This window comes from Varanus komodoensis, unplaced genomic scaffold (genome assembly GCF_004798865.1).
Source record: "Varanus komodoensis strain SLA01 unplaced genomic scaffold, ASM479886v1 scaffold2, whole genome shotgun sequence".
In the NCBI taxonomy this organism is placed as follows: domain Eukaryota; kingdom Metazoa; phylum Chordata; class Lepidosauria; order Squamata; family Varanidae; genus Varanus; species Varanus komodoensis.
This window is the reverse complement of record NW_025335568.1, coordinates 60,592,959-60,605,474: the sequence shown is the minus strand read 5'-3', so window position 1 is coordinate 60,605,474 and position 12,516 is coordinate 60,592,959. Positions and strand designations below refer to the sequence as shown.

The 12,516-nt window shown below is 46.5% G+C and overlaps 1 protein-coding gene across 9 annotated transcripts in view; it reads right to left on the bottom strand.

Moving 5' to 3' along the window:
• The window catches only part of SLC8A1 (solute carrier family 8 member A1), a 324,392-nt gene that overhangs the window by 281,545 nt on the left and 30,331 nt on the right, over positions 1–12,516 (bottom strand). Inside the window, exon 1 of one of the 9 annotated variants that reach the window (XM_044429653.1) lies at positions 7,366–7,510. The exons of 7 other annotated variants lie outside the window; for them this stretch is intronic. The gene's annotated coding sequence lies outside the window, so the exon portion shown is untranslated. Of the gene's footprint in view, positions 1–6,588; positions 6,880–7,365; positions 7,511–12,516 lie in introns of those variants that run through there. One more of the 9 variants, XM_044429656.1, reaches the window with a different exon arrangement.

Sequence of the window (12,516 nt, the reverse complement as noted above, 5' to 3'; positions counted from 1 at the left end):
AGGAAATGGGTTTGTTTCTGCTTTAAATGTCATTCAGAACACAGGTATGGCTGTTGTTAATGGCCTGGCAGGTCTGTTCTGTGGCACTGTCCATGGCACGGTGAAGCACAAGTCCACACATGCATGGTCCCCTTTATTCATTCATTCAGGGTGCAATCCTGTGTAGTCAGAAACAGCGGCTCAACTGCCAGAATTCCCCAGACAGCAGTTTAGTAAGGGCAGAATCATGTGCAAATTTAGACAGAGAAAAGGCCTACAGCTCCCAGCACATCCCAGCTAATCCTAATCCTAACCCCAACCCGAACCACATCTCAGGCAACCCAGCCAAAAGCTGCTGGTTGAAGCAGCTACATTTTCAAATGGTGCCGATGCTCCATCAAAACAGGAGCAGAATGGCTCTCCCAAGACAGCAAGATGCTTCCCACCATCCACCTCCAATAGCGCAATGATCTTTTCTAAACCCCACCACAAAATCATATGGGAACTGCAATAGGTTTTTTTAATCAGATGCCGCACCACAGTATATTTTTAGCATAACTATAATTAGGTAATTTCACAGACTTTGCCAAATATGTGCATAGGCCTGGTGGTATAAAATGATGCCAGCATGGCTAACTTGCAGCCTTCCTTTGATGCACAGAACTTTCTTTCTGCCTTAACCCAGTCCTAATCTAGTCGTAACCTAAGTCACGAAACCCAGAGAGGCAAACCTACAGTCCTTTGCTATCTCTCTATCAAGATGACATTAAGGGCACCTAAATCAAGCAAGGAGTAATACAAAAATAACCACCTGCACCTTCTCCAAAAATGGGCAAAGGCATCAGACCTCACCGAACAGTATCCCAATACAAAACATCTAAGGGTGATGTTATTTTTCCTGAACTGGACATTCTGAAATGTTAAAACAATTATCAAACCATGACAGATCTTTCTGTTCTTTCCCTTCAAATCACCATGGCGGATTCTTTTTCCAGCAGGCCTTCAAGATAAAATCAGCCGCCAAAATGTAAAACTGGCGATGTAAAACCATGCATCTGTGAATATTACTTAGAGTTACTAAGTAATTTCCTTATTATTATTAATACTTATCTATTAATTAAGCCCCTAAAACAAATATCCCATCACTGCCAAAGTATATTAGGACACAAAATTGAATCACCATAGCGAAATAAGGAAAATTCTGCCTTCAGAATTCAGTGAAATAAATACATGCTATTCAGTTGTTTGCTGGATTTCTTTTGCTGTGGAAATAATAAATAACTGGTACAAAATTCCATGCAGCCATTCTGCTAATGGGTCAGTACCATCTCTGTTCTTGGACTTACATTTGCTACCAAATAGTGCTGTTTACTGCAATACAATCACATTACCATTTCAACAAGAAATCTGTGAAAGATTGTCCCAGCTACAAATTCTGTGCCAGGTAAAGCTAGCCTTATATAAATTATGAGATTTACTTGTAAAGATTTACATTTTGCTTATTTTGCATAATTTATTCACGCAGTGATAGAGAGTGAAAAAGGAATCATGTGAAGGAAGAACCATCATCTCTGAGTCACTGAAAAGCTGAACTTCAGTTACCAGCCTCCTTCTTGCATTTCATCAGTCACTGCGCAGGTCTTTCAAACCTACCTTAAGCAGCTACAGGGTTAGAAACTTGCTTTTTGTTTCTAAACCATGGCTGTTACTCTCAGGAAACTGAATTATGTACCCAGTGCCAAATTCTTCTAAATGTATGCTGAACTGCTTGCAGGACACACAGCTCCGGCTTTTCCATAAGCCAGGACAGATCTTGAGCACTGCTTAATGTGAAACATTTTACTAAGTAGAGATCCTAGAGCTGAAGCCTGCAGGGAGCATACCCTCATGCCCAGAAGCACTGTAAAAATTCCAGGTACATGAAGCAAGGCGATGGCCCAGGACTGTTTACTTCCCCAGGCATAGGAGAAAATGCCATCCACATTCCACCAACACAGGCAGACCTGGCAGCTTGATCTTACTGGAGATGAGACAACATCCTCCACTACACTAGAGGCCATCAAGCTACCGCAGAAGCTGAAGGGCATGCCACATGGCGCACAAAGCTCTGTCCCCTAAAACCCAGCTGCCACATCCTGTTTCCTATCAACTGTGGCTTGAGATGGCTCCGCCCTTGGCCTAAGGGTTCGGCCAACCTCGGGGAATGCTATTTTGGGTTTTTCAGTGTGCCAGACACCTCCAAGGCAGGGAGAGCCTCAGCGGGATGATTGCTGCTCATCCAAGCAGCTAGTCCGCACAGGTGGTACAGTGTCCAATGCTTCTGCTTTGCACCACAGTGTTAAGCTGACAAAAAGAATTACGCTTTAGCCTTGTTGCAAAAGGAAGAAATGGAGCTGTTGCTTCCACTTCCATCCTCCCCTGCATTTCCCTGGCTCCATGTTGGCTGTATTTCCAAGTATGTGGATGTTAGCAGCACGGCAGCCTTTCTCTAACATAGCAGCTTGTGGTTGTCTTGTTAGGACAGCCCTGTAGGTACTAAGGAACATAGGAAGTCTAAACTGAATATGACCGTCTGTCCATCGGGCTCACTGCTATAGTTCATCAAATTTCAGGCCCCTTGGAAGTGAGCAAACCTGAAGCGGAGGAGAGCTCATGAAGCACTGGCATGCCTTCTGGTGACCATCAGGCACCAAACAATATCATGTTGTACAGTGTGCTCCCCTTTGTTTAACCCAGAAGCCCGTCAGAACAAAGCTAGATCATGATGTAGCATCATACTAGGCAACCTTCAGCTTAAAAAAGCAGCTGCCAGACATTCGTTAAGAAATCATATTATAGGTTTATAGTGTCTTAATAGCCAAAACTCTTTAGGCAGTTCACAGCAGTGAGAATCCTATGATGTTAGCTGGATGATGCTACTGCCAGTGAGTTTTGACCCTCACTCTCTATTTTGCCAAACATACCCCTGAAAATCCATGAAGCAAGTAGGCAAAACACTTTAGAAATTCAAAAATTAATATATGAATCCTGAATGTGATTATTACTCACACCAAAGCCCAGAAAAGAATGAGCATGGCTAGCTGAGTTGTCTACCATTGTTTTGGCTAATTACTCCTGGGCAGTCTCTGAGCAGATCAGTGTTGTAAATGAGCCACATAAATCCAGCATTGCAACATTCATTTTCAAATACAGCATATAACAATATACCTGGTAGATTTTACCAGATAATGGGCAATAATGATGGGGTATATTACCTCTGTCACACCCTTTTGCAAGCCTCCCTAAACTGGTTTGCAAAAACAATATAAAACAAGTCTTAGAACCTAAAATTCAATATTTAGATGCTTAGCACAAGATTTAAAAAAAGATTTCAGATGCTGAGGCACTAATATCTACATAACTATTAGATATGTAGCATGCAGCTGACTTGTTTTCTTTCTTACTTACTCTAAAGCAGAGGTGCGAAATCTCAGGTCAGATATGGCCTTTCAAAAAGCATCACTCCGGACTCCAGACCCTGCCTGCAGATCATGTGGTACTTCCCTGGTTTTGGCACATTTCTCCCCCTTTCCCAAAGGTTGTAGTGCCTCCCTAAAGCTTAGTTATGGCAGGAAGAGCCTTAAGCTAATAGGATTTTGGGACCTGCCTTCTTTGGGCACACCTGCTTTGCCTTCGGCCCCCAACACCCCTGGAAGGTTGTCCCCAAGAGCTTCTCCAAAATGTAATTCTGTCCTCAGGGTAAACAGAGCCAACAGCCCTGCTTTAAAAGGAGCACATGGGCCCTGATCAGGACTACAGAGCATAGATCAGGGAATGTTTCCCCTGGAACCAATTATTTTCTGAAGTTCTCCACCCCAAATGTGTGAGAATGGGTATTTAAAGAAAAGGAAAAGGCCTGTAGTGGTGCAAGTGAAGTGCTCCTTGACATTTCCTAGGAACTACCATGGCTGGCATTTGAAATTCCAGGCACCCATAATCTTTCCAACCTTTGCCCTTGAGGCACCAGCCAGGTCACTGGGAGACTGCTGAGTTAGGCAGGCCACTAAGTTGGCCAATCCGGACATGTTCTGACCCAAAAAGGCCCAGCAGGGGAACCAACTCTGGGAACCCCAGTTCTAGGGTACCAGCAAAGCAGCATTGCGCTGAGGCAAGGCAGAACTGTACAACTGGACAGAAACTACAGGAGGCCTCACAACTTCAAGCACTGGGTTGATTTTGGTATTGTGACAGATTCCCTTTTTTGCAAAACACATTGGGAGAATACAAAATTGGCTTAGGTTGCTTAAAGCAGATGGAAAGTGGGATAAAAAACAATGTCAATGAAATACCTAGCTGATTAAAGAAAAGATGAGAAAGTAGGATGGGAGAAATTGATCTTGCACACTTGAATGGATTGAACAGGCGCGTTACAAAGCTGGAATGAAGAAAGCAGCAAAATTAAATGCACCCAAAGAATTTTTCTCTTGTATTTTATTATAGCTTTTACTCTTCATGTCTTTTTAGAGCGAGGTTCTCTGCTACATATTTACTGGCTTCTCATTGCATTTTGGCATATTACTGTCATCCTACAATCACCTTTGATGGAAAGGTTGCTAAACACAGCCAAGATCTTTTAAAAAATCAACTAGGCTGCTATTAAAGAATTAAACTGAAATTATGAGGAAGATGCAGTCATGCCTCCACCTAGATGAAGCCAATGCAGTCTGCTTCCTTGACAATAATGGAAGTTTCTAATAATGCCAATCCCAGATTGTGTGGAGAGAAAATTAGAACTCAATCAGGACTGCAGGTGTCTTTAATTATTTACTTTGCCTCAGGAAGAGATTTAAGTAAATATCTAAACAGAGAAAGTTGGGGGGGGAAGCGAGTTTGCTGTGAGGGGAAAAAAGAAAAAATCGATTTCTTCCAACAGCAAACGTGCTAAATCAAGCAAAATTAACAAGTGCTACAGAGGCAGCAGTTTGCTTTCGCTTGTCAAACTGAGTAACTGTTGTGGAAAAATGAAGAAAATTAGAGTGAGCCACAGCGAAGAACATTTCTTAGCTAACCCACAGCTCTCATGCTGTGCTCACAGAATGCCATTTTCCCCATCTCTTAAGTGTTCCATGCTCTCTTCACAACACTTTGGATCTTTTTTTTTTATTGTACCTTCAGCACATTGTTTCTCCCATCCACCCTGTCTCTGTTTACCAGAACACAAATCTGAAACATAGCTAGCATTATTTTGGAACGGCACTTCACCATGCTGAAATCCTGCAGGTTTGGGTACATGTCAGTCTTTCCCACCCCACCCCTACAAGTTCAACATGCCAATTTCTGGCAAACTGTTTAAAAGAATCACCTACACATGCTTTGGCATTACATGTTACTTAAAGGAACTTCATGTTATTTTATGCTCCTTTAGGCATCATACTGAAAAAAACACCAATAACAGGCATTTCTATATATGGGGCAGAGAGTCTCCTACCAGCTTCTGCATGGCTGGAAAAGAGGTTGAAGCTCCCTTCAAGTCTCACAGCCACAGATGCTACAGCTTGACCGAAATATGGGGATACTCTACTTAGCATCTGTGCGAAGCCATCTCCTATTATTTATCCCATTCCAGTCAGTTTATCCCACTGAAGAAAGGGAAGCTCTGAAGGGTGTATTGGGCGAATGCGAAAGGCACCCCCTTTCATTCCAGGTTCGCTCTCCCGCCCTGCTCCTGCTAGGTCTAGTCAAGAAGAGCAATGTGATTTGCCCCCCAAGACAGTCCTTTTCCCCTTCACACCCTGATAATGCAGCTGTTCCCTCCACCAGCTATCACACTTGGATACATGGGAACAAGAGGGGAGGGGCACGGAGAGGGAGCTCCTTTCAGTGGGTGTGTTCTGTTGCCAGGCTAGAAAGAAGTTACCTGGATCCTGCCAACCTCCGGTTAGCTTGGCTTAAATCATCATTTTCCATAGCAGCCCTTTAAACGTACAATCAACCTGTTCTTTCTCTGCTCTTTATCAATGGAATCAGATGCCATTAACGGAAGAGTTTTCAAGCGATGCATATTCTCTCGGTCCCAATGCAAACTCTGGTTTCCTTCCAGAACTGTGAACACACGCGCGATCGCACACGCACGCACACACCACAACCTCCCTTTGCAGATCCACCGCTTTTTCGCCCTGCTTTGCAGCAGTCCAAGCGACTGGCCAATAAGGACGTGATCGCGGCAACCCTGCCTGTTTGCTTAGAAACTGCAATTTAAAAGCCCTCTTCTTCCTGAGTCTATTTACATATGGAGACCCTCTAGTCACGGGCAACCTCTGCACTTGCTTCTCCAAGTTATTGCATAGTTTGGGTGTGTGCGCGTGCATGCACAATTTTCCTAGAGGTAGCCAACAGACATTATTCTTCTTCCTCAAAACACCCTTGCTAGTTTCCCTCCCTCCCCACGATGGAAGAGGGAAATACAAATCGTAGTTCCCAGCCATGCCAAGCCGTTCATCAGGCCGGCTGCGGCGCTGTCACTGGGGGACACGCCAAGGGAAGCTCGCCAGAGCGATCCTAGAACGAACACGGTCCCCCCTTTTTAAGAGGCGCACATTCAAACCCCCTCCGGCGCTCCGTTTCTTTTACCTCTCTGCAGCAACAGGTCACGCAGGGTCGAACCCCGAAGCAGACGCGCCTGGGAAGTTCCCACCCGGGACACCCAGAGGGCGGGCAAGTGGGTGTGTTTGCAGAGATGTGAGCAACGGAAAAGCAGTGGGGAGGCAGCCCCAGAAAGCAGCTAGCGGACCATCTACGCAGGACCCGTCGTGGCGCTCAAGCATCTTTGCATGGTGCCTGCCTAGCTCCACTTTCCCTTCGCCTTTCTTCTCCGAGGACCTTCACGGAAGGGCATCTCACTCAGCGTTGCTCTCCTGGCCCGTCTACGCCAGGGCAATTCCTCTTCGAAAAGGTTCCCCGAAAGAGACGCGGGATCCCTGAGTCTTTACGGCTTCAGCCTTTCCCCCCGGTTCTTCTCCGCTGGCTCATACGCTAGTCGGTGCTTTCCCTCCCCGTGAGAGTGCACATTGCACGCAAACACACACACACACACACACACACGATCAGGACTGCAATGGGTGGATTCACTCAGCAACACCGGCGCGGCAGTGTGATGGCTGCCCAGTCAGCGAAGCAAGCGACCACCTCACCCACCCTGCCCGCCGATCCTTTCCACGCGGCTCGCCCCCTGCGTGTTTCGCCCTCGGCCCGCCAGGTGCCCGGCAGCTCCCGCCCAGGGCGGGAGGACGGGCCCTCCGTGCATCCTGCAGGGCGGCGGATGCTCCTGAAGCCGCCTCCCTCCGGGCGACCACGGTGCCCTGTCGCCAGGACACAAAAGGCGCCTCGCGCCCCTCCCCTCCTTCCTACCTGCAGACGGAGTCGCCTCGCCCGCCGCTCCCCGGCTGGCTGGGTGGCAAGTTGCGGGCTGCTGGCGAGCGCTCCTCCTCCTCCTCCTCCTCGCCGCCCTTTACCCCCTCCTCTTCTTCCTCCTCCTCCCGCCGGGCCTCCGCCGCGGGTGCCGGGGATCAGAGAGAGCCCGCCGCGGCCGCCGCCACCTCCACCACCGACGCCGCCTTGACCATATCTGGAAAGCGCCGAGCGCCCGCGCCCCATGCAACGCGGCGGCGGCGGCGGGAGCAGCACAGCGGGCGCCCCTCTTGGAAGGAAGCAGGCAGGCAGGCAGGCAGGCGGCGGGCGCCCGGAGACGCGGCGGCGGCGGCGGCCCCTCCGAGCTGCCTCCTCCTCCTCCCTGCTGCTTTCTCCGCGTCTCCTCCGCGCGGCGTCCCCGTGTTCCGCCCTCGCCAGAGCTAGCCACGGCCAGGCGGCCCCCTCCTCATGCCGCCCCGGCTGGCGGAAGGGACAGCGCCGGGCCGAGGCTCGTTGCCCGCCTGGCCCACGTGTCTCCACTTCCAATCCTCCAGCCCGGGCGCGCCGCGACTTTCTCCACGAGAGGCGCGCGGCGGGAGCAACGGCGGCGGCTCCCCGCGCGAGGCAGCGCGCTTCCTTCGCCTTGCTCTGCCCGACCTGCGCCGCCGCCGCCAGCGGAAAAATGTTCCCCCGGTTTCCTCGCGCTACGGCAGCGCTGCGAGCATCAGCGGGCTCCCCGGTGGCGGCGCGCAAACCCCCCTCCCCACGCCACCTTCTCACTACACGAGAGCCTTCCCCCCTCCCGGGCCCGACACATCCCTAGGCGCGCGCGCGCGCGCATTCTGCACGCGCACACGTTCCTGCGGGCGCGGGGGAGTTTTCCTAAGTGGCACCCAGGAGCCCCGTTTAGCTGGAACAGGAATGGATGTGGCGCAGTTGGGGAAGGAGCAAATACTCAGGAGAGTCCCCCCCTTTTTAATGCCCTTCCAGGTGGTGCATTAAATGCACTCGCATTTAGTGCTTCATGCGCGGAGTCACCCGAGCAGAGGGGAGCTCTACCTGCCGCGTGTTCCTGTGATCCTTCTCCGCGCTTCCGCAATGGCTTGTTACTCTGTGCGTCCGTGTACCGTTATTTCTGTAGAGCGCTATTCATTTCGGACTAGGAAAGTAGAGAGCGTTCTGCTTTGCATTCACACACAACATGCTCTGCATACCCATTGCACAAAGTAAAGGGAAAAAGTCCGGGGGCGCGCATGAGAGCTCTCTCCGAAAGCCTTAAGAAAGCAAAGACTCCCTCACCCCAGAAGACAGCGCTGGCTCTGGCAGGTTAAGTTACAGGAGGGCAGAGATCGGTTGAACATTAGGGGGGAAAGGTCAGAACGATAAGAACCCTTCAGCAATGGAACTGATTAGGAAGGCGTGGGTGGCCCCATGTGCTGCTTCCAGCTCAAAACAAAACAAAATCTTCCACAAATGAAACAGTGCTGTGACAGTGGACCATCTTAAACTTTGTTTGCAAGATAAAATGGACCATTTTCGTGTTCTGCAGCAGCTGCAGTAGATTTTTTTTTTTGGCTAAATTTTCAGCAGCAATCTAATGATTATTTTTCTTGTTTTTATATTATTTTTAATCTAATCTATGGGACAGAGTGGCCCTGGAAGGACAAAATGGCTCCTAAACTTCCCACAGTTGTTACCCTTGACCTAGAAGGCTGGTGGGTTCTCCTTTGCTGGAGAAAATTATGCAGAGAGTGAAGCCACCCCTTTTCACAAGGGCTTGGAGTAGCTTACCTACAAGACGCCGTCAGTTCTATGATTCTGTGCGCCAATGTGCAGTTCAACCCTAGTTCTCCATATTGCTCAAGGCATTCCCCAAATAAATGGGTACAATGCATATCCACACCTCTGTGTCACCAGAATGCTTTCACATCACAGCTGCAACATAGTGTATTATATGACAAGTTCACTGGCATACCCCGTACACATGGCGCATGCTTAACCGAACAAGCACCCTCAGGCATTTCACAATTAAGTTGCAGTGTCCCCCCCCCCAATTTCTTTAACTCATCCCTTTAGCTCACATGAATAAGTATGTCCAGTTGTGTGCATGTATGCGGAATATCCCATTGGCAACACACATTCACACTCGAGTTATATTCCTATCCTATCCTGCCTATCTCACACATAGACTGTTAGAAGATTCTGACAACATCATAACTGGGTGGGAAGGAATTGATCTTTGAAGGTTCTCCAAGCGCTTAAATTCTCATAAGGTTCAAGGGCCATCAGTTGTTTTGACTTTGAATAATATTTTTATTGGAAGACAAACACACAACAATTGTGTGTGGTTGTGAAGGAACAGAATGGCCTTCCTTTTGGTAGTTACTTTGGTTTTAAGATATTATCTGGTTAAATATGTGCAAATAGTGGTCTGTTTCAACCAACATTAGAGGTCAAAACTTTAGATGGAATATAGAGAACAGAAGGTTGCACTGAAGAAGGAAGAGATTATAAAGTTCAGCAGAAAATTGGGGGAAGTAGTTGGAGGAAGCTTTAACTCAGGACTGATGGAAACCAAGAAACGTCTCTCTTGATTGGTTGGAATTGGGGAGAGAGGGAAAAAAATTAAGATGCAGAGATAGGGAGAAGGAGCAAAGGAAAGAAAGGAGGACAAACCCCTAAGGAAAGACAGTGTTAGGGCTGCTAGAAGCAGATAATTTATTCAGAATGCTGGACTAGTTAGCTGGTTGCACTAATTCTGGGCTATTTGATTACCCTATTTCTCATATGTTGGGGGGTATAGTCATCCACATTTTAAAACTTTTTCCTATTAACATTCTTCTTCAATGATTATTTTAACCTTGTTATTTAAAACGTTCAGGTCTCTTTGGGGATGCAGGTTATCTGTCCTACTTCCAATAGCCAACTCCTCACTACCTAAAGTACATACCTGCCACCCAGAAAGTATTAAGTCTGGTTTGGTGGAGTGAGTCGCACCAGAAAAGCTTTTTATTTAGGGTCAATGGGAAAGGCCACAGAAATGGAATGGCTAAAAGACATATGGGCAAACTATTTGGTCTGTTTTCCCCTATACTTATGGAATTGGATTTTGGATGTCTTTGATAGTGGTCCTTTCCTTTTTTAAAAACAAAGTTTACAAATGTACAAACGTATGTACAAACAATGCACTAATTACAAAGAAGCCTCAAATGCAGAATAGAGCATATAAACATGGAATGCTAAACAACCAAAAATCAACAGGCACTCGTAAGTCTTCCCAATTTTGGATACCTAATGGTCCAGTGTCCACATCAAAAATTCTATGCTAGTAATGCATAAGCTCTAGCCTTATTCATGTCCAAATTGTCATTTTATATGGGACATATATGACATTCAGAATTACTTAAATGCTTGCTTTTGTTGTCAGCTTTCATGCAGGTGAAAGTACCGGTCTTCTGTATGGGAGAAAAAAGATAAGGGAAGGCATGGACTGAACTAGGAACCAGTAGGGGCAGCTGATCTTAAGCAAACACAATTGCAAATATCTGACCCTTGTATCACTGTTTTCCCACCCCGCGGGCAACCAGGACCCACAGGTTCACCAAGGAGATTGGAACATACTCCTTTCCACTCTCCTGTCTCTGGGAAGAAAAACAGGAGAAGCAGGATTGAAATAAAAACCTAGCTCAGATTTTGAATCCCTGCTCGCTCAAGCTCTGCCCAACTATGAGACAGAAAATTAAGTGAGAATGGTGTCGCAGCCATCGTCGTCGTCATCTGCTTAGCCACCATGGTGTTCCTGTAGTGTTCCATTTTGGACCATGCTGCTTTGCTCTGTGATGAATCCATTAAGGAAAAGAGCAGTGCCCAATTTAAGGAGGCTCAATGCACTGATTGTATGAGCATCAACAGATGAAGCAAGTGCTAAAAATTGCTTGAATTTTCATATAGTATATATAAACGTTCTGAAGCAAGAGGAATGGTTTCTTTGCTTTTAGGTCATGCAAACGTCATCTTGGACAAGCTGATTCTGTACATAAATGAGGAAAATGGAAATGCTAGTCACCGACTGCAGTGTTCTAAACATTAGAAATATTAGTTTAAAAATCTGCAGTCCTCTTAACTGGAATGTTTCTTCAGTCAAAGTTTGGTAAATAGTTTAATGATGTAAGGGCGCCTTGTTATGTATGTGTAGATAGAAAAAAGCCACATTTGCTGGGAAGAGCTGAGAACTATAGGTTTTTTATCCTGTCTAAACATGCATATGATTGTGCTTATATGTTACAGCCCATATAGGCTTGTGACAACCTCTGTCCAGCTACATCATAAAGGCATATGCATGGCACACATCTTGTGTACACATACATACATAAGTCCTTCCATAAGACACACAAACCTATAACTGCAGTAGCAGTACACGTTTACATGTGGGCTTGTGTAGCGCACATTCAGAGAAAACATATAGTATGCACAAATTGTGTTGATACATTCCCTAGGAATATATTTATTATTACCTCTGTCATTTATTTTATTTTGCCTTCTCATGGAGAGAAAGACATTGAGTCCCACACTTCCCTGTTTAACTTCATGGGAATTTTGGGATTCTTATCATTATTTAATTTTTTGCACATGCCTAGTTCATCCTTTCTAACAAATATGATTAAATACCATTCACGCTTACCTAGGAGTAGATCCTCTTGAACTTAGCAGAGCACAACTTCTGAGCAAATATGTTTGGGATCACTGCAGTTCCCTCTGGCGAGGTGCAGTGCTGTTCCATGCACTTCCAGCATGCAAGTGAGCTGAGTGCACAGAGCTAGCAGTATTTGTGGCAGGTTATTTTGCTGTTCTTTTCCCTTCTTTTTTACTGTCAGGAATGTCTCCACTTTATACCAGTCGTAATTCTTAAAGCTATGCTTCTTCCTCACTTTGCACCAAATGACCCTGGATTCCTGCATAAAGACCTTCTTAAGCAATTGTGTACTGCAGAGTCTTGCAATTGGAAGTCTCCAAAGCAACCAACTAAACAGTAGCAGAGTGATAAAAATTGGGAGCCTACAAGTATGTACAAACTTGCTTGACAAGTACAGCAGCATCCAAGGAACCCTATTTTTTTTTCTAAGTCATGATTTCCATCTTTCAAATTTCTGA